This window comes from Furipterus horrens, unplaced genomic scaffold (genome assembly GCF_987537825.1).
Source record: "Furipterus horrens unplaced genomic scaffold, mFurHor1.1.pri manual_scaffold_10, whole genome shotgun sequence".
NCBI lineage: Eukaryota > Metazoa > Chordata > Mammalia > Chiroptera > Furipteridae > Furipterus > Furipterus horrens.
In genome coordinates this window covers 32,243,956-32,263,461 of record NW_028327180.1, presented here as the reverse complement: position 1 = coordinate 32,263,461, position 19,506 = coordinate 32,243,956, and positions in this window count along the sequence as shown.

Here is a 19,506-nt window from a genome sequence, read left to right as displayed (position 1 = left end):
TTTTAGCATCTGTGGTCTCTTACGCAGAACCAGTGGTTTTGGCGAAGAGTATCACTGTGTTATGAACAAGCACACCCTGCCCTGAACCTTTATCCTCCAGGACTAGCGGGAGGGTATTGCCAGGACTGCATGAAGCAGGAGGCCGACTGGTTAGGGAGTGGCACTTGACATTCCAAGATATGAAATCAGTTGCAGGAACAAGCTGAGCCTGCACGAGCTGAAAGTGGCTCATGTAGGGATTAGGGTTCTTCGTTAGCTGATTGAAGATGTAAGGCTGCTGCCTCAGAATGACCAGAAATGAACCCTACCAGTCACAGCAAGAAGTCCAGGAGATTCCTCCAGCGGGCGGCAGAGTCACACGGAGAAAGGCCATGGACCTTCAAATCGGTGACTATGGGATGTGTACATACAACAGCACTGGAGTAAAAATAAAAGAATCCATCCCTACTGATGGGCTTGTCTTCCTTCAAGAATGGATTGCTACAAAAGAGAAAAAAAAAGTACCTCGATTGAGATTATTATAGAAAAATGGAGGATATCGTGCCTGAGGCACTGAGAAGTAGCGCACTTGTAGAAAAGATTGACTAAAGGAAGCAACACTGGATATTTAGAGTCGACTTTGTATTCCCAATTGAGTCGGTGAAAAATAATTACTAGAAATGTAAAATAAGAAATGAAAGTAAGTCAGTGTTGAGTAAGGATTCTTTTGGTTCCAAGCAGCTAAAAACAGGGGAAAGAGAGATGCTGGGATGTAACTGAGCAGCAAGAATGAACTGCACAAGCACCAGAGAGCCATTTTTTAAAAAAAATTATTTTTCAATTATAGTTTACATTCACTATCATTTCATATTAGATTTAGCTGTACAGCATAGTAGTTAGACAATCACATACTTTACAAAGTGATTCTCTCTGATATTTTCAGCATCCACCTGGTACCATACAGAGTTATTGCAATACAGTATTATTGACTATATTCCCTATACTATACTTTACATCCCGATGACTGTTCTGTAATTACCAATTTGTACATCTCAATCCCTTCATCTTTTTCAGCCGTTCCCCAGCCTCTCCTCTCTGGCAACCATGAGTCTGTTCTCTGAATCTATAAGTCTGTTTCTATTTTATTTGTTTATTTTTGTTCTTTAGATTCCACATATGAGTGAAATCATATGGTATTTGTTTTTCTCTGTCTGACTTATTTCAGTTAGCAGAATACCCTCTAGGTTCATTCATGCTCTCACAAATGTTAAGATTTCATTCTTTTTATGGCCAAGTAATATTCCACTGCATATATGTACCATAGCTTCTTTCTTTATTAATTTATCATTCTATTATAGTTGTCCCATTTCCCCCCCATTGCTCTCCCCTGTCCCCGCATCCCCTCTCCCACAGTCAATCCCCCCAGCTTCTTTATCCACTTGTCTGTTTCCCTCTGTGCCTCTGCTTCATTCCACTCTCTCACTACAGACCAGGCTGTGTGTCATTTAAAAAGGCTGCCAGAAGCACCAGGCTTTAAATTTTAAAGATCTACATTCCCAAAGAGAGCCTGACTAGTATCTTTCTCTTTCTCTTGCTCTCAAAGGAAAAGGGACTGATTTTTCCCACTTTGGGTCTTGTGCAATCCAGCCAACTCCCAATGCCACAGCATGAAGGAATAAGCAATTCATTGAAAAGAATGCTGGACCCATGATACAGTAGTGTCCACGGTAGGTGACAAGAAAGGACCATGAAATGATAGGCAGGCATACATGGAAAAGGCAGCTGAATGAAATCAGGAAAGAACATAAAGAAATTCCATAACCAAAATTGATTTTTGAAACAATTCAGAATAGAATCAAAAGTGAGAAAAAAAATACGATTATGATAGAAACTTGAGTCCACTCAAAATGAATTACAATAGAAAAAAAGAAACAAAAAGAGCAAAAACTTCAAAAATTCTTTGTCTGTTTTAAAAATAATTGTTTTACTTTTCTTTCAAAAACTCTTCCTTGCTAATTTTCAAATATCAGAATTTCTTGAGTTGAATAATTTATTTATTTTCATTTTTGTTTAATATTCAAAATATTTCAAGCTGTTAATTTGATTTTATTTCTATATTTGTCCTCATCCATAAAGTTTGTGAAAAAAATCTCATTTGTTATTTTCCTAATGTTATATAACTTCAGGTGAGGATCTATTTCAAATTTCAAGATTTCTGTATTATATTAATCTCCTGATACAAGATTCTGCTTTTCAAATTTAATTTCCATTGGGGTCTTAATATATGAGTTCTATTTATTAATTCTAAGCATATCTCAGATTTGTATGAGAGAAATATAAGTAGACATGTGTTCCACCTTGTCTTATTCAAACTGCCTGAGATTTTTGTTTTGTTTTATTTTGCAGGGAGTGTTGGCCTTTTATTTTCTAAGCTTATCAAAGGCTAAAAGAGTTCTTTAAAAGACCTCAATAACAATTGTAGTTCTGTTTTTCTTAATAGAGTCTGATGCAGTTATTTGCCTCAGAAAGATCTGTGACTGTTATTTTTCATAATGAATATTATCTCTTAGAGTTATTATGAAGATTAAATAAGACAATGCTTACAAAGTACTTATTCAGTAATTGGTATATGGCAAATGCTCTATAAATGTTAACTATTACTATTGTTTCCTAAATCAGTAATTTCTGCTTTTATCTTTATTAATTTTCAGCTCCTGTATTTTTCTCCTTTCTTAAATTGAATGGCTATTCCATTTGTTTTAAATTTTTCTTATTTAATAGTGAAATCTTAAGCTGTGGGTTTTTCTTTAACTGTAGACAATAGCTTTTAATATAGAATATTCTTATGTTTACTATCTCTAAATAACCAGGAATTTTAAATTTTAGTTTAAGTACAAAGATGTTGCCATAAAATATGCATCGTTGGTACTTAAGATTTTCAATGAAGGGATTAGTCAAAGAACATATATATGCACAACTCACAGACACAGACAGCAGTGTGGTGATGGCCAGAGGGAGGGGGCGGCAGGGGCTGGGTGAGGGAAGGCAGAGCAAGGGAAAATAGGGACGTCTGTAACAGTGTCAGCAATAAAGGAAAAATAAAAGTAACCTCATTAACAACTGATAAAAACTTTTTCCTGTGACTGTGTTATATTTTAATTTAAAAAATTTCATGGGAATAAGTAAAAATGACTTTTCTCAGTTTTTATTCTATACACAGTTCATTTATCAATTTATATTCCTTAAATTTTTTATATTCTTATATATTTGTCTACTTAATCACTCAATTTCTGTGAGATAAATTTTAAATTCTCTCCTTCACTATTCAGTTATATCTTGGCTGCCTGTAGAGTCCTTGAATTCGAGTCTTTTTGCCCTAGAATAAACTGTAAGTAGTGTTTATTCTGTTGCAGCTTCCCGAGTTGTGGAGGGAACACCTCTCCCTATTCTGATTCATTATTGGGAAACAGCTCTCTGTTCGGAAGTTTGGAAGACTGGCTCTTTGTCCTTGGAGTTCAGAAAATATCCCAGGTTATATAGAATGTTTTTTTTCTTATTGTTAATCTAGCCTCACAATCAGGAGCCTTGATCTGAAAACGCAGAGAAATATTCTCTTATTATTTCTTTGTTTCTCTTTCTCCATCTGTTTTTTTTTTTTTTTTTAATCTGTTTCTGAATTATTGGGCTATTTGATCTCCTCGAACTATCTTCCATTAAGTTTATCTTTTTTTGCCTAATTACCACTCTGTGTCTGTTTTTCTCTGCCTGTTAAGATAATTTCCAGTTCACTTACCATATTATGAATGAGGCTTTCACCAGCATCCGTTTTATTTTCCACTGCCTCCACTGAAATTTTAAAATAACATCAAAATTTTTACTAACAAAAATTTTTTTTATTATTATAATGTCTCCTCTCATTTTTGTAGAATTCCCCCCTCAGATCTCATTGAATTATTTTTAGTTCTTTCCTGTTTTCCTTCATTATATTTCTCCTATAATTTTGTTTTTATTTCAATGGAACCTATCTGTACTGTTTCAATTTAATTTCCATCCTTAAAACTGTGGATTACTTTTAAATGATTAGTAATTTTTACTTTCTTATTTTCATTAATACTTGCCAGTCTATGAGGAACATTGTAGCTATTTGTTTCTTCTGGAGGAAGGCCTGGGAGTCGGGGGCGAGCAGGTGGGGGAATGTGGGTTACCAACCCGTTTGTTACTAGGAGGGCAGCATATGGGGAGCCAATGTGGTTGTGGCAATTCTTGGGAAATTTCAGCCTTAAAGGGTAATTATCTCCTGGTTCTATAAGAGTGCAGCTGTTCAGTTCAATATTCAAAGAGTTATTCAGAAGAAGCTGGCATGAGAAGCATTAGAAAGTTTCTCTCTTGACAGTACGAGTGAGCAAGACACCAGGAGTAATATTTATTATGAATTGCTCAAAATAGCTGGACCTTTTCAGGAATCCATTGGGGGTTACTTGTTTTCACCCTAAACTTTATCAAAGAGGCAGACCCCTACCTCTCTGTGGACCCCTTTACAGACTGTGGTATGCAGCAGGTGGGCTTAAAGTACTCTTGCCTGTTCTATATCACAGGAACCGAACGGCTCTAGTCTCCAGATTTAGGTCAGACTTTTCCCCTTACACTAACAGTTAGCCAAACAGATGTACAGGGTTAAGGGGAGAAGAAATTAAGAATAAACACTATTAATTCCTGTTTTTTCCCATCCCACCATAGTGTTCTAAAAAATATAAGGATGTCATGGGTACATTATAAAAAACTAGGACTAGCCTCAAAAGATAATTGACCCTACTAGCAAATTTCTCTCTGAAAGAAGTTTTCTAGATCGACTCTTCCAAAACCAGAGCCATAATTTTTTTACATGCCCTTTAACATTTAACTGGCCTATTACTAGCATCTCTAAAAAACAGTCTAGCACACAGTGTTCATAATATTGGCAATTCAGACGGGATATTGACAGAGACATGGCTTTTGGGAAAGGGAAGGATGAGGGCTTCATGGGTGATTAACAGAAACCTGTTATTTAGAGATTTATTCAGTTATCTAAAGGTCTATTTTACAGCTACTTTAGTTTGAAGGGTTTACCATAAAGGTATTCATCAATAGATGCTTGATGGATATCTTACTGAAAAAAAAAAATCATCGCCACAGTGAGTCCAAATTTAATGCCTTATCTGTGGCTTCCCACTGGAGTTTGGGTGGCATTAGGAAATTTCTCCCAGGCTGCCCAAACTCTTTTATAGCAGCCAGCACACAATGGGGAAAAACCTCTTGAAAGGATGTAAGGTTGGCATGATAGACTGTGCAAGGAGTCAAGCTGTAAGATGGTCCAGCTGTGGTCATTCTCCCTTGAGTGTTACGTACTGCCACCCCTAGTCGGCCATGTGAACCGGCCAAAGTTCTAAGATTCTCACTCCACACCTTCATGCATGTCCCTCGGCAATCCCTCTGCAGAGAAAGCCCTCTGACTTTCTTATTTCTTAAACTTTACCTATAAAATTCAGCCCAGATAATGTCTCATCCATGACTATTCAGGTTGAGAAAGTGTCTTCTATTCCTTATTTTATTTTATTTTTTTGCTTTAAATACAGCAGCAGAAATATTTTTGTTTTCTTTTATCATTGTTGAGGGGGCAGGAGGTTGGTGAGCAAACCTCACTTCTTAAAAGACTTTAGTCTTTCTGACATTTTTACATGTCCTCACCACCCTATTTTATCCATCCTTTGCTGTATGCCTACTTGATTTTTTAACTTTTATCCCCATATTAAAATTCTTTGTGGTCATAAATTACCACACATTGTAATTCTGTTCTGTCTGTATCTCCCTTTTTATTCTTTATCAGCTAGAATTGCATTCAGGAGGGCTCTCAGCTCCTCAATCAAACACTTTGGACTCTTTTCCAGAAATTCATGTCTTGGGGTTGAATCTAACTTTTCTCTGAATTTTTTTGAACTCTGCTTTCCTAAAACTTTGGTTACCAAGTTTAATATCTTCATACTTCTACTTCCTGGCTATCAAGGACTCCAAGATGAGCTTACAGAGTTTTCTTCAGGGATTTTAACATTTCCTCTTTGATAACCAAGGAAGTTTTTCTTACTGGTAAGAATTAGTCCAGAAGTTTGTTTCCATTGGTTTTATGCTCCAGTTTCCAGGAGATATAAGTGATATCAAGAAAAAAATTAGCCTGCCTCTCAAGTTCACTGATATCTATGGCTGCACTGAGACGTGGACTGCAGGCAGTCCAGTATTTGGTATCTCTCAAACTAGCATTTCTGAAATATTTGTTCAACATTTGTTTACTGGTGGGGGAAGTAAATTGATTTTATATGAATTAACTGTTTGTATCTTTATATTCAAAATTAGGCGTGCTGTCTATAAGCTATTTTTTAATTTAGAAATAATTTCAAACTTAAAAGTTGTAAGAAAAAGAATCATACATAGAATACCTATATAGCTTTTACTCATACTCTTATATGTTTAAAATTTAGTCCCGTTTGCTTTATTATTTCCTTCCTTCCTTCCTCCCTTCCTTCTTTCCTTCCTTCCAATCTATCTGTGGTCTAATATGTCTAATCTACCTAAGTAGTCTACCCATCCATCTATTTATGTAATATTTTTCTGAGTCGTTTGAGAGTAAATTTCATGCATTATGGTCCTTTCCTTTCCTTCTAATACTTTAAAATATATTTTTAAAGAAGAAGGATACTCATTTACTTAACCACATATACTTATCAACTTTAATACATTCAACTTTTGTCTAATCCCTCATCTGTATTCCAAGTCTGTCAATTAACCTAATAATGTTGTATATAGCATTATTTTTCTTCCAGTATAATATCTGCACTAGGATCTAGTAAAATATTTACTTCTCGCATTTCTTGTCAATGCTTAAGGTTCGATTGAAGTTGCAGCCTCATGTGAAATATTGCATCGAAGAAACTATATGTTTCTCAAGGTTTCGTGTCCACCTGCCTCTCATTGGTGTTAACTTTGGTCATCTATTGAGGGTGTTGTCTGAGTTTGCCATTGTATAGTTACTTTTTTTCTCTTGCTGGTAATAGCGATCTGTAGAACACACATTAAAATCCATGCAAATACCCTTCTCTTTATCAAGTTTATCTATCTTGATTTAGCTTCCCTTTATGATGTTTGTCTGAACCAGTCTTTACCATGTTGGCTACAAAATGATGATTTTCTGGCTCTGTCACTCCCTCCACATTTACCAGTTGATAGTCAGTATTCCACTCCAGGCAAGAGCCTGCCCTTTACCTTTCTTTCTTCCTTCCTTCATTTATTTTATTATTTACTTATTATTGGAACTCACAGATTCCTATTTTTCAGTTGTCTGTAATCTATTAATGTTTCTTAATTATTTTGTTACTCAAATTGTTCCAGATTTCTGTAAAAGAAGCTTCTTCAAGCTGGATCCCGCATTCTTATGGCATGCCTTCTTGTTTTTTGTAATGTTTCCTTGTTTTCTGGAATTACATGGTTTTTTGTTGGTTTTTTCATTGTTTTTTGGTTTTGGTTTTGGTTTTGGTTTTTACCCACTGTGCCTCAGTCCTAGAATCAGACATGTCTCAGGGAAGCCCTGGTTCCTTTCACAGGGTAATGGCACTAAAGACAAGATGGCACTTGGTGTACTGGTGCTTTTGGTTGTCTTTGCTTCTAGGAAAACTTTTAAAAAAATGCAATTATATGTACATATACCTACACAAACATATATATATGCAACATATATATCTACACACCTAAGCATATACCCATGTATGTATGTGTGCATATGTCTACATACATACAAAATACATATATGTATATATGAGAAATTAGTCCCAACAGTATTTCTTTAGTTTTCATATTTATTGTTTCACATAAACTTAAGTACAAATTCCTCTAGCTCTGTTATTAAAAAAAGGTTATTAGTATCTTTATTTGGATCATATTAAATTTAGAAATCAAGTACTAGAGAACTGGCATCTTAATATTGGATATCCAATTTTAGAACAAGGAATGCCTTCTATATCTTTAAGAATATTTTGCTTTCAATAATATTGTATAGCTTTTTATGTAAGATTAGAATATTTCTTGTTAAACCAATTTCTAAAGCATATTTTGTTGTTGTTACTGTTGCTATCGTAAATTGAGCTGTCTTACCTATAAAAATATAACATTTTAAGAATGCAGGCATTGTTTTTGTGTTTTTTTTGAAGTTTTCCCACCACTTACTACAGGAGGCTATAGCATGCATAGATATAATTACAAAGTTTAGTTCAAAATAATGTAAATGTCTGTTTTCTCTTGCTTTCATGTCTGCAAAATTTTCTCATTTCTCTTCATTTTTTATTTTGTAAATTTCCATTTTTAATGTTCAGGGATAGACAGTTCCTCAGGAAGTATATTAAACAATGTAAAATTTAAATAGTAATTTCAATCACATAACTAATCACCTTTCCAGTAAAGCCTCGTTGTACTACTTGTTTCTGATTTTAGCTGACTGTCGCTGGCACTCCCTGCCAACTCATGAATCACAGCCCAAATAAAATGCTCAGAGATAGGTTTGTGTGGGCAAGTAATGTTATAATTTTCATCAACAGCAGGACTGAATTACAGTTTATCAGTTCTGTACAAAGTGTTCCGCAGAAACCCTAGTTTCCTGGCTTTAGATTTCTGATTTACTCCAGCAATTTATGTAGCACAGTGCCCTACACAGATGGCCTGATCTGCCTGATTTTTAATCTGGCTCTTCCTGTAATCTCATTTGAATACGTTTTAACCATAAAATAATGTTTACATTTCTATTTTTCCATTTATTTACTTACTGCCATAACAAATAGCTTAAAAATTCTCAAATACAGGAGGTTGAAGAGGAACGGGCAAACAGATTCATTCAGCAGACCAGACCTATCATGAATCCCTGTGATAATAAGGTAGATGAACTTAAAAAAATTATTTTATCTCTTTGATTCTGTTTCTGAATTGGTAAAAAAAAAAAAAAAAAAAGGAGGGGGGATTTACTTGAAAGTTAGCAAGTTCCAGTGGTAAAGTGATATGCTTCTTTTTTTTTTTTTTTATGTTGAAATAGTGCGCATGCTTACCATTAATAAAATTCCTTTTTTTTTTATTTTGTGGCAACAAGGACATAAAGATATAGCTCTTAATAAATTGCTCAAATTGTTCTAATAAGAATGGACTAATTAGCCATGTTTCATAATCTATCAAGACTTATAGACAGTTTCAACAAATAAATTATTTTAGTGTACAAGAGTGAATAACCATCTCTGCTGCCCACTAACACTCCCTCACCTCTTACACACACACACACACACACACACACACAGTGAGCTTACTTTCTTTAATTAACATCAAATGAACCTATTTCAGCTACAATATTTTTTCAAATGAAGTATGAATTTCAATGCTATATACTATGTTATTCAATAAAGGGAATATGATCCTTATTATTAAACAAGTTATCAATATTATTTAAAAGAATGATATAGAAAACAGCTCTTTATTGATATATGAATCTCCTCTGAAGTGTATCATATGCACATTTTTGAAAGATTTTTCTAAATGATTGGCATCATTCATAATTCATAGCTATTGTGAACTTCTAAGGTGTAAGAGACCCGACAGGTAGCATTCAATCAAACTTGAGCATGTAAGCCAGCTCATCCTTTGTGCATTTGTGCAGGCAAAACTAAAAGAGTAATCAGCCTTTCCCAAAACACAGTGTCCTGTCACAGGAAAGAGTCATCTCCCATCACTGTCTGATCTTATTTCAGAGCACCAGGCATGGCAGATTACCGGAGAGATAGTTTATTTTTTCTCATAGGTCCCATTGCCAGAATTTAAAACCCAAATTGGATTATTAGAACATCAGAGCAAAATCCTGTTGCTGTATATTTTGAAAGGAAAAACAATAGCAATAGAAAAAGCAATCAGAAGGGGTGCTCTTCATCTTCCTTATATTGATTTGCTCAGATTCCACTTCTAAGTACAAAATAATATTAGGGTACCGTTATAGCTCTGAAAATTATTTGTAAACATTTAAGAATGTTTTTACTTTTTTTCTCCTTGGGCTGTGGGAAAACACACTCAATAGTGTCACTAACAGGAAAAGCAGCACCTTGCCACTGGCATTTAGGTTTTTGACCCAGGTTATGAACTAGGTCATAACACTGCCTGATTCCAGAGGGAGGCCACCAAGTATTCAGGCCACCAGATACAAACTGCTAAAACAAGCTATCTGTATATATCTGGAGATATGACCTAATGCCAACCAAATATACGAATGAATGACTTAGTCTGTATCTGGGTATTTGGGGATATTTATCATAGCTCATTGTAGCATAAGAAGCTCCCTAAAAATTCTGTCTGAAATTCAAGTTTTCCTAGGTTCGGCTGAGGATGGTGTGGGATTTCCCTTCTGGTTCCCTTTTACTGTCATCTTTGTGTCTCAAAAGTACTACAACAGGAAACTTTTCTGGGAAGGAAAGTATTTGACTGGGAGAATTTGTCTTTCGCTGTCACAATCTTCAGCTACCATTCAGCTAAATGTTGTTTGGAATAATATGGCCTTAGTGCCCCTATCTCCTGCTGAATTGCTCAGACGGGCAGGAGATTAGAGTGGAGAGAGGTGCCGGTATTATCTGTGCGAGGGCTCCAGGGGTCACGCTACACTAACAAGGCCGCCCCAGTCAGGGTGACAGAACCCAGCTGCTGCCTCGCACGGCCTCCACCATCAGAAGGTTCCACTTACTGCAGCACTGTGTCTGCAGAGATGGTGTATTCTAACTCGGTTTGGTTTGGTTTTTTCCCATCTCTGAAAAAGTGGCTGGCTCATCATTTTTTGTCCTCATTCTGTAGGAAGGACCTCCATGTGAAACCACTTACCTGTTTAACCCTCTGAACTTAAAGAAAACATAATGCCACTTAAAATACCTGAACTCAGGTTCTGCATCATCTGACTTCTGGTAGTCTTGCTTGCCCTAATGAGACATTTATCAAGAAGGTACATACAGGATTTTTTGTTTAACGTTTCATTCTCAGCCATAAGATTTGATGTGATTATTCTATAGATTACTTAGTTCCTCTCTATTTATCCTAAGAAAGGTCACATTCTATGCCCTGTGCATTTTACTTTAATATTCAAGAATTGTCTTGGTACATTAAAAAAAAAAAGAAGAAAAATACTTTATTTTCTTCCATCAAGGGCTCTTTATTCATGGCAATTACTTTTTTTGGTTTTTGTTTTAAGATGGGAAGAAAATTCCAAGGCACAGGGCTGTCTCTGGAAGCCAACACCTGACCAGAGTAGCTTTCCTTGGTTTTCTGCCTTGTTTCTGGGGGAGTGTCAGTCTTTGGGTCAACAGAACTCAGCAACTAGGATGATAATTTAGCCAGTAGAGGGAGATAGAGCTATCTCACAGCTTTACAGGGCACAGCCTAAGGACAGACTAATTTTTTTGTATGAATCTGATTCTTAATGCTCCACTGATAGTATGCTTTTGTACCTTTTTTTCTCTATGCAAATAAAGAAGTAAACCAAACTATCCCTACCATTTGAGGAAAACAACAAGTCAGGAAAAGCTCATTGGCTTTTTGAAGTAGCTTTGGAAGAGTAAATTGTTTTTGGAAGAAAAATAATTTTTACAATTATGCTCATTAGACTACCATAATTTTAAAAAAATGATACTAAAACAAGTTTATAGGGTCAAAAGTGGGATTGAGGGAGTATGCATTCTGGGATTAGCTCATAAAGAGTCCTAGATTTGAATAGTTTTGTTATGCGTTTGGTACTGAAATGGCCTTGTCATATTAACAGATGGCATAGATTTCTCCTCATCAGTGAGTGCCCTGGCACTGGGGGGGAAAGGCAATAAAAGCATTTTTGGTCCCCAATTTTTTTATATATCAGCATTTGTAATTATAGTTAAGTGCTTCCAAGGACCTGCATTTATATGATGTTTTTAACTTGACAAAGTATTTTTGTATGTACCATCTTATTTTAAAGGAGATTTGGCACAGCCTCAATTTATTAATGAAGTGACCCTTTAAATTGTTTAGCTACACTTACCTTAGCAACCATTATAAAATATAATGAAAGTAATGGTGATCCTAAAACTTTCATAAATAAATATAAAATTTATCAAAAAGCCATTAAATTATTTTTTTTACATCCAGAAGGCTTTTACATTTTTATTTCAATGGACCTGAAATTATCTGTTGTTTGTGTTAAAAGTAATACTGTCGAGAATTTTATTATGGCCACCACTGTGGAGAATTTTGCAGAAATAACAAATTTTGTAAATGTGTCCAGACTTGTCCATAAAATAATAGGAGGTTTGGATGCCATTTTTAAAGATATTTTAAAGTATATGATATATTTCATTTCTTGAAAATGTGTACCATGTCTTCCTTGAAATTTGTGTTCCCTCCATGGTGTCTTAAGAAACAGTGGATACTCAAACACTGTTTTTGATTGTCCAAATTGCTGTAGCTAGGAAACTGGGATGTCTATTCTGTTTCTTGTCTGTCTTCTGGAGTAACAAGGGCATTTTGTGAAAGGCCAGCTGAGATATTAATTCTGTCAAGGTTGTTGATTCAATTCTGAATAACCATCTGAATGTGTGTGATTGAGCGATCATGTATTGAGCAGCAAAAATTGAGAAATAAGGATCCTGGATACAGTCAGTAAAAATTAATTGCTTCAGCTGGGCTAAAATTTCCTGGGGAAATATTTTTTTCCCCAAGCTTGAGCCAAGTTTGAGATAAAAAAGCATTATTATCATCTCCTGAAACCAAATTAGCAGGAATCTGGGTTGTTTCCTTGATAATTCCAAACTCTGTCCTTTTATTCACAATTTGCTTCTTTTTCTAAGATTGTCACTCTTACAAATTATATATGAAAACTTATTTATGGGGATATGTGTAGGTAATATGTAGAAAAATTTATGTTCTTTTTTTTCTAATTTAGAAAATAAAGCTGAAGTAGTTCGTTTTGAAATAGTGACCTTTGACATGCATTGCATGTTTATCATTCTGTTAGGAGGAAATTATTTTGAAGATTATTTCTTTTTACATTTTAAATCTATTTGAATATTCTTTGTTGGCTGAACTTGAGTAAATACCAGATTGTGGAACAAAAGTAGAGGAATATCCCATGTAAGTATATATTAATCTCAGAAAAATATACTTATTTTATATTTAAACATATTGTTCATTGTTCCTTCGGGTCAAAACCAAAATGTTTTTAAATTGTCAAATTATATATATTATCGTTTTAATTGTTAAAGTCAGCTGTAATTATATCCTACATGCCTCTATAAGTACCTACCTCATAGAGCTTTTATAAGGATTTAGCATAACATGTAAAAATATTTGTTACATACAGAGGTTCTCAATTACTATTACTATTATTATTATATTAAACATATTCAAGACATCTTTGAGGTATACTATAACCTTAAAGATAAGAGACTGAAATACAAAATAGAAAAAGACTTCTGTACAAATTACCCAGATACACTGTTTGGAATTAGCAAATTCTTTGAAACTCTTCTACTTTAATAAAGTAGTAAACTTAAAGGTAAACTATATGCAAATACTTTTTAAGATATTGCATTACCTTTTTCACATATTTAAGTTCCCAAATCTCTATAAAATTGAAATAGGTATTTACATTTAACTGAGCTGAGAAAACAGAGGCAAATAGAGAGGAAATTGCTTAATTTCATGAATAGATTATCCTCAGAATGGCAAAAAATGTAATTTCTCTAAAGTTTAAGTCTCTGTTTCCTTCATTAGTTCAGTTAATACTTGGTTCCTAGCCTTAGAGCTTTACCACATAAATGATTATTGCAAGATTGATTTTTTATACATTTATTTTTCCTAAAATTCACCCAAAACTAGTTACTAGCATTTAGTGTGGGCCAGGCATTATACAAAGTACAGAGAACAAAAGAGACAAAACCATCTACTATCCTGGAGTTTTTCTTCTGGGATTGGGAAGCAAGGGAGGAGGTGGGGGAGAAAAAACATGATTGAGTAAAATACACAGTATGTTAGAAGGTGCTGAGGAGGAAAATAAAAAAGGAATGGAGAATAAGGTGCATCAAGGTGGTAGAGGAGTTGCAATTTTAAATGGGGTTGCCAGGCAAAAAGTGTGGCCAGGGGGTGGCCATTTGAATCAAGATGAAGGTGAGGGGTGGGCATGGAAACAGCTAGCAGGAGAAAGTTCTAGACTGAGGGGACACAAGTTCCCTGAGGTGGGAGCATGTAGGCCATGTTAATAGCCAGGTGGTCCACTCTATGAGTAGGAACTGAGTCAAGAAATAACAAGGCCAGGCCACATATGCTTATTCAGAGCAAGATGAAAAGTTACTGCAGGGTTAAGAGCAGAAAAACACCATGGTCCAATGTGAATTTTAACACCATCATTGACTGAGGTGTTGTGAATAAATGCAGAGAGGCAAGAGCAGAAGTAGGAACACTGGTTACCTTGGTGGATGCTGGGGTGGTGGATGATGGGGCCCTCTAGTCTTGCAGTATTTGCATCACAGTGGAGAAAATAAGCAATGGGAAACTAAATATATTTGGAAACAAAGACTTGTGGCAGAGATCACTGGCTCTCCTGCATCTGTTTTCTTCTTCTTGTGTATATAGATCGACCAACTAAAAACTAGATTTCCAAGCTTCCTTTGCAGTAAAGAGAGTGTAAATGACTACGTTCCCACCAATGGGATGTTAAGTAGAAATGCTTTGTGTCAACTCCTAGCCATGCTCCTAACGATGGTGGCTTTGTATTATATAGTTGCTTCTCCTCTTTTGTCCATTCTTTCTGGAAATGATGATGATGAGCACACCTTGGAATGTGTTGAGAAAGGCAGATCTGTCACTGCTCTGGAATAGAATAAGTACTATCTTTCTCGAAATCTTATATGACAAAGAACTAACTTCTAAGATCTTTAAGACTCTATTTTGTGATCCCCTTATTAGAGTGACTTAGCCTCTAACCTAACTGTAACGGGAGCTTATAAGGTTTGCTGATGGATTAGATGTGGATGTGAGAGAAAGAGGATTCAAGGCTGACTCCAGAGATTTGGTCCTGAGCTCAGGTAGAAAGAAATTGCCATATACTGGGACGTAGCAAACTATGGGAGAAACACATTTGGCAAAACGATCAATACTCTGATTTTGGTCATCGTACACTGGAGATGTCTGTTATGCATGCCTTTTAAAAATAATTTTTTATTGGCCTAATGGATTTTAAAAAACTAAACTAAGTGCACTAAGTATTGTACAAAACTGAAAAGAAATACCATTCTCAAGGGATTTACAGTTTAAAGGAACTCATTTAATGGACAGAGTGTCAGATCAAAATTACCCCCACATTAGGAATTTCTAGACACTCATTCAAGTTTTAATGGCAGTGACTTTATTACTTACTTTATATGAATCATTCTGCTAGAATTCCTTTATGGTTATAATGACCTTAAAATACAAGTATTTGTCAAACATACAGAAACAGCATACCACATCTCTTTATGTACAAGCCAATTATAAATGGCCATATGATCTTACTTTGTATAATTGCATATAAAAGTTTTTTAATCAAAAATTATTTTGAATAGTTTTAATCTAATCCAAAGAAGTGATATTGCTGTTTGCTGTGTTTCCTGTCTTTGTCTTCTCTATAATTCACCTCATCCAGTTAATAACAAAGTCAAAGTTGGATGTTAAATGGTAACCCAGGGACATCTAAGGAAAATGTTTCTGACCACTTTAGAATCAAATCCTTTCTATGTCTGTTAATCTTCTTCAGGTCCATTCTTTGCATTCAGTCACTGAACAGGGTTCTCTCAGAGTCCAAAACCACCACTCAGGCTTGCTTACTCATCCAGTGGCTCTTCTTTTGTAGGGCTTGTGGTGCCAGCTCTGTTTTTTCCATCTTTTTCTTATGGACCCTTAGGTTATATACTTCATCTCCCCAGTTCCATGTTTCTGGTTTCTTCTGATACGAAAGTCATACAGTTTAATAAACTAATATCCTTACAGGAGAGGGCTAGAAGGCCAGCCCTATTCTCTTTCCCCATTTGGCATGGACATTTAACAGCGATATTGTAGAGACACCACCATATTAATAACTAGGAGTCCATGTAGGAATTTTTAGAGAAGGAACTGATAACTAATACTTTAGAAATCAAACACTTCTTTTGCACAAAAAGACGGCAACACAGAATATTGATTTAGAGTATTAAAGGTGTTCTCATGATTCAGAAAAATCTAGATTTTAACACTTTCATTTACTATAGTGTGACCTAAGCACACATTTTACTGAACTTCTTTAAGTCTCAGTTTCTTCTTCTGTTAGAAGACAGGGAGAATAATGGTTTTTACACACTATTTATAAAAGTCATAAGATGCTCTTTAGTACACAGTAAATGATCTTAATGAACTCCAAATTTAACTACATGATTAAAAACAAGCTCTTTTACAGGTAGTATCTCATTTTTCATTTCTCACTACAATTTTTATAAATGAGGAAAGGTGTTATCTCCATCTTGCTGCTTAGGAAATAGACACTAAGAGAATCCTAAGCCATTTGCTTCAAGACAAATGCTGTTCCAGTGGAGGCTTAAACTAAATGGAGGTCCTTCACATTTCACCAACACCAGCTGGTAGAGGGGTGTTATTCTATGGTGCCCCCTAAACACAGTGGTCAGGTAGCAGGTAGATAAAAGATTACCCTACCCCTCAGGCAATCTTTTATCATATACATTTTTTTCATGCCCTATGTATTCTTGGTGGGACTGAAAACTCTTTGAACACAGGATTCATGTCTTCTAAATTTACATTATTTTATAATCCTTAAGCCAGGGTTAGACATAACCAATGCTCAGTAAATACTTGCTCAATGATTTCTGTAAATACTTTTCCTGAGTTTGTCAACATTTTCTGAGGAAATTTTCCATGATACACTAAAACGAAAGAAGGAATGAAGGAAGAAAGAAAGAGAAAAAAAGACTTTGCAAAGATAGTTAATACATAAAGTCACATAACTTTTTCTATATGTACAATATTTAGGGCAAAACCTAAAATAGCTGCTAAAATAAAATTACATAAGCTTGAGATTATTGTTTACTCAGTTGTTAATGTCACTATTCCAAGGGAGACTATTAGTAATGGATAGCAATACTGTATATAATGCACCAAGTGCATTAAAAATGAAAGCATATGTCAAGAAATATTTGCATGAAATTATAAATGATGTCTGAGTAAATGAAGTGGTTGGAGTTGGGTGTGACTACATAGAGGATGTTTTGCATTTTGGAACTGGAAGTTAATTTGGAAGAGTCAGTTGCATGTGAATAAGCCCCAAACAGAAAATAATTAGGAGGGCTAAAAATATAGTTACAAAAATTTCATAACTTTTCTATACCTGGATAGTGTGGATCAGTTTCCAGATTTGATTGTGCTTCAAAGTTATCAGGAGATATTTTTTTAAATATTCATTCTTAATTTCTATAACCCACCCCTAGAAATTCTTATTCAGTGGGTCCAGGAAAGTACTAATCTGGACTATTATTGAGATCTCCCTAGGTATTTCTCATGCATGGCCTGGCTTGGGAATCACTGAACTGCGCATATTGTCAAGAACTTGTATCTTTTTCATTGTCCCCCAGCACTTTGTTCTTCTCTTTTAACATTTTCACAATATGCCTTGTGTAGTAACTATTTGTCTATGGCTTATCTCCCAGTATTGTTCTCTGAGGACAGAGCTGAATGTTTCTATTATTGTATCCCATATAGTGCCTAGCACAGTTTTTAGTGTACAGTAGGTATATTAAAAATAAATTGAATTTCTGTCATCATTCATTTTGGTGTATCTTGGTACATCCTGGTCACTTAACTACTTAATCCCGACCTCTGAATTTAGACCAATATTCAGTTGTTTTTCAGAGACACAAACTAGAATAAAGTTGAGGGTAGGCTGAGATGTTTGGCAGACTGCCACTTGGGGAATTGCTGCAGAAGAAACCACGAAGCCTCACTTAAAGATGATTTAGATGCTTTCCTATAGTGGCAACTGATTTATTTCTTTTTCTGAACAAAATATTAAGTTTGGGAAAATCTAAATATACTTAAGGAAACAAAGTATTTGAAAATAAGGGTCTTAGAAAGGGAAGGATGTATAGTCACTAAGCTCAAAGCATGTGCAGGTGAATTCATCTGTTATACACTCACATACAGAGAGAAGGTATAAACCTAAAGAACTTCTTGAAATATAATTAATACCACCTCCCTTAAACAACAACGAAAGTGTCTGTTGGGTATTTTATAACACAAGCATTCTGTGGCTAAAAACATTTTGATAAATTATTATTCTTATAATTCTCACTTAAAAGTAATAAAGTAATATCAGAATACTAAAAATATTGAAATATTGAAATAAACTAAAACTAAAATACTTTTACTTCAGAGCCCACTGAAGTGTAATTCTATTAATTTTATGGGGTATTTTAAAAAATCTCCTATTTATAAAAATAGTAAAAGATACATAGAAAAACATTTCACTTTTAACCTCTAAACTACATTACCCATTCCATGTTTAAACATTCTTCATAGTAAATATAACCAAATTCTATTAACATCTTTGGAGAAACTGTAAAATGTAGTGGAATTACAGCTCTAAATTTGTTTCAGTAATTGTTAAACTTTGCTAAAGTAGGAAACAATTATTTTAAAAAATTAAGCATGCCAAATCACATGGTATTTTCAAGGTTTAGATACCTGAAGTTGTATTACAATATTACTACGGTCTTCCTTAATTTTACAAAACATAGAGACAGACTAATCATGAGAATGACTCATGTAAACATTGCTATATATATATTTTCAATTTAAAATACAATATGAAAGTTATGGGAGAAGGAAAGAAAGTGGTAATTTTAAACATGCTTACCCCAACTAAAGTCTGGTTTAGGAAATGTAGCATTTCTTTGATTTTTAATTGTTCTTGCATTACTTGTGAATGTGACCACATGACTATAGTTTATGCTATTATGTTGTCAGGCTTCTGATAATGAGAAGGAATGTTTGTTTAGACTGTGTAGCTCTTCACTTTAATTCACTCTGGCTCCAGTGTGACATGTTAAAACTGCTATCAATGGAAAATCCAAATTTCCCAGCAAGACTTAAAACAACAGCAACCCCTGTGAACCAAAATTATCTCCTATTGAGGCTAATTACCTTAGTACACTCAGGAAAGTACTGCTATAGGAAATCTGTTGCCTTGGAGTCTCCTCTTCTGAAAGTGCTTTTAGCTGATATTGAAGTCGTATATTTGCTGATTACTCTATTGCATCTTTCAGGACTGGTATAAGTGTGAGGAGAAACACAAAAAACTGAAATGAAGTATTGTGCCATAAACAAACTTATTACATACATAATGTGTGCAAATGTATCATGGTTTTAAGACCTATGCATAGATAATTGACCCTA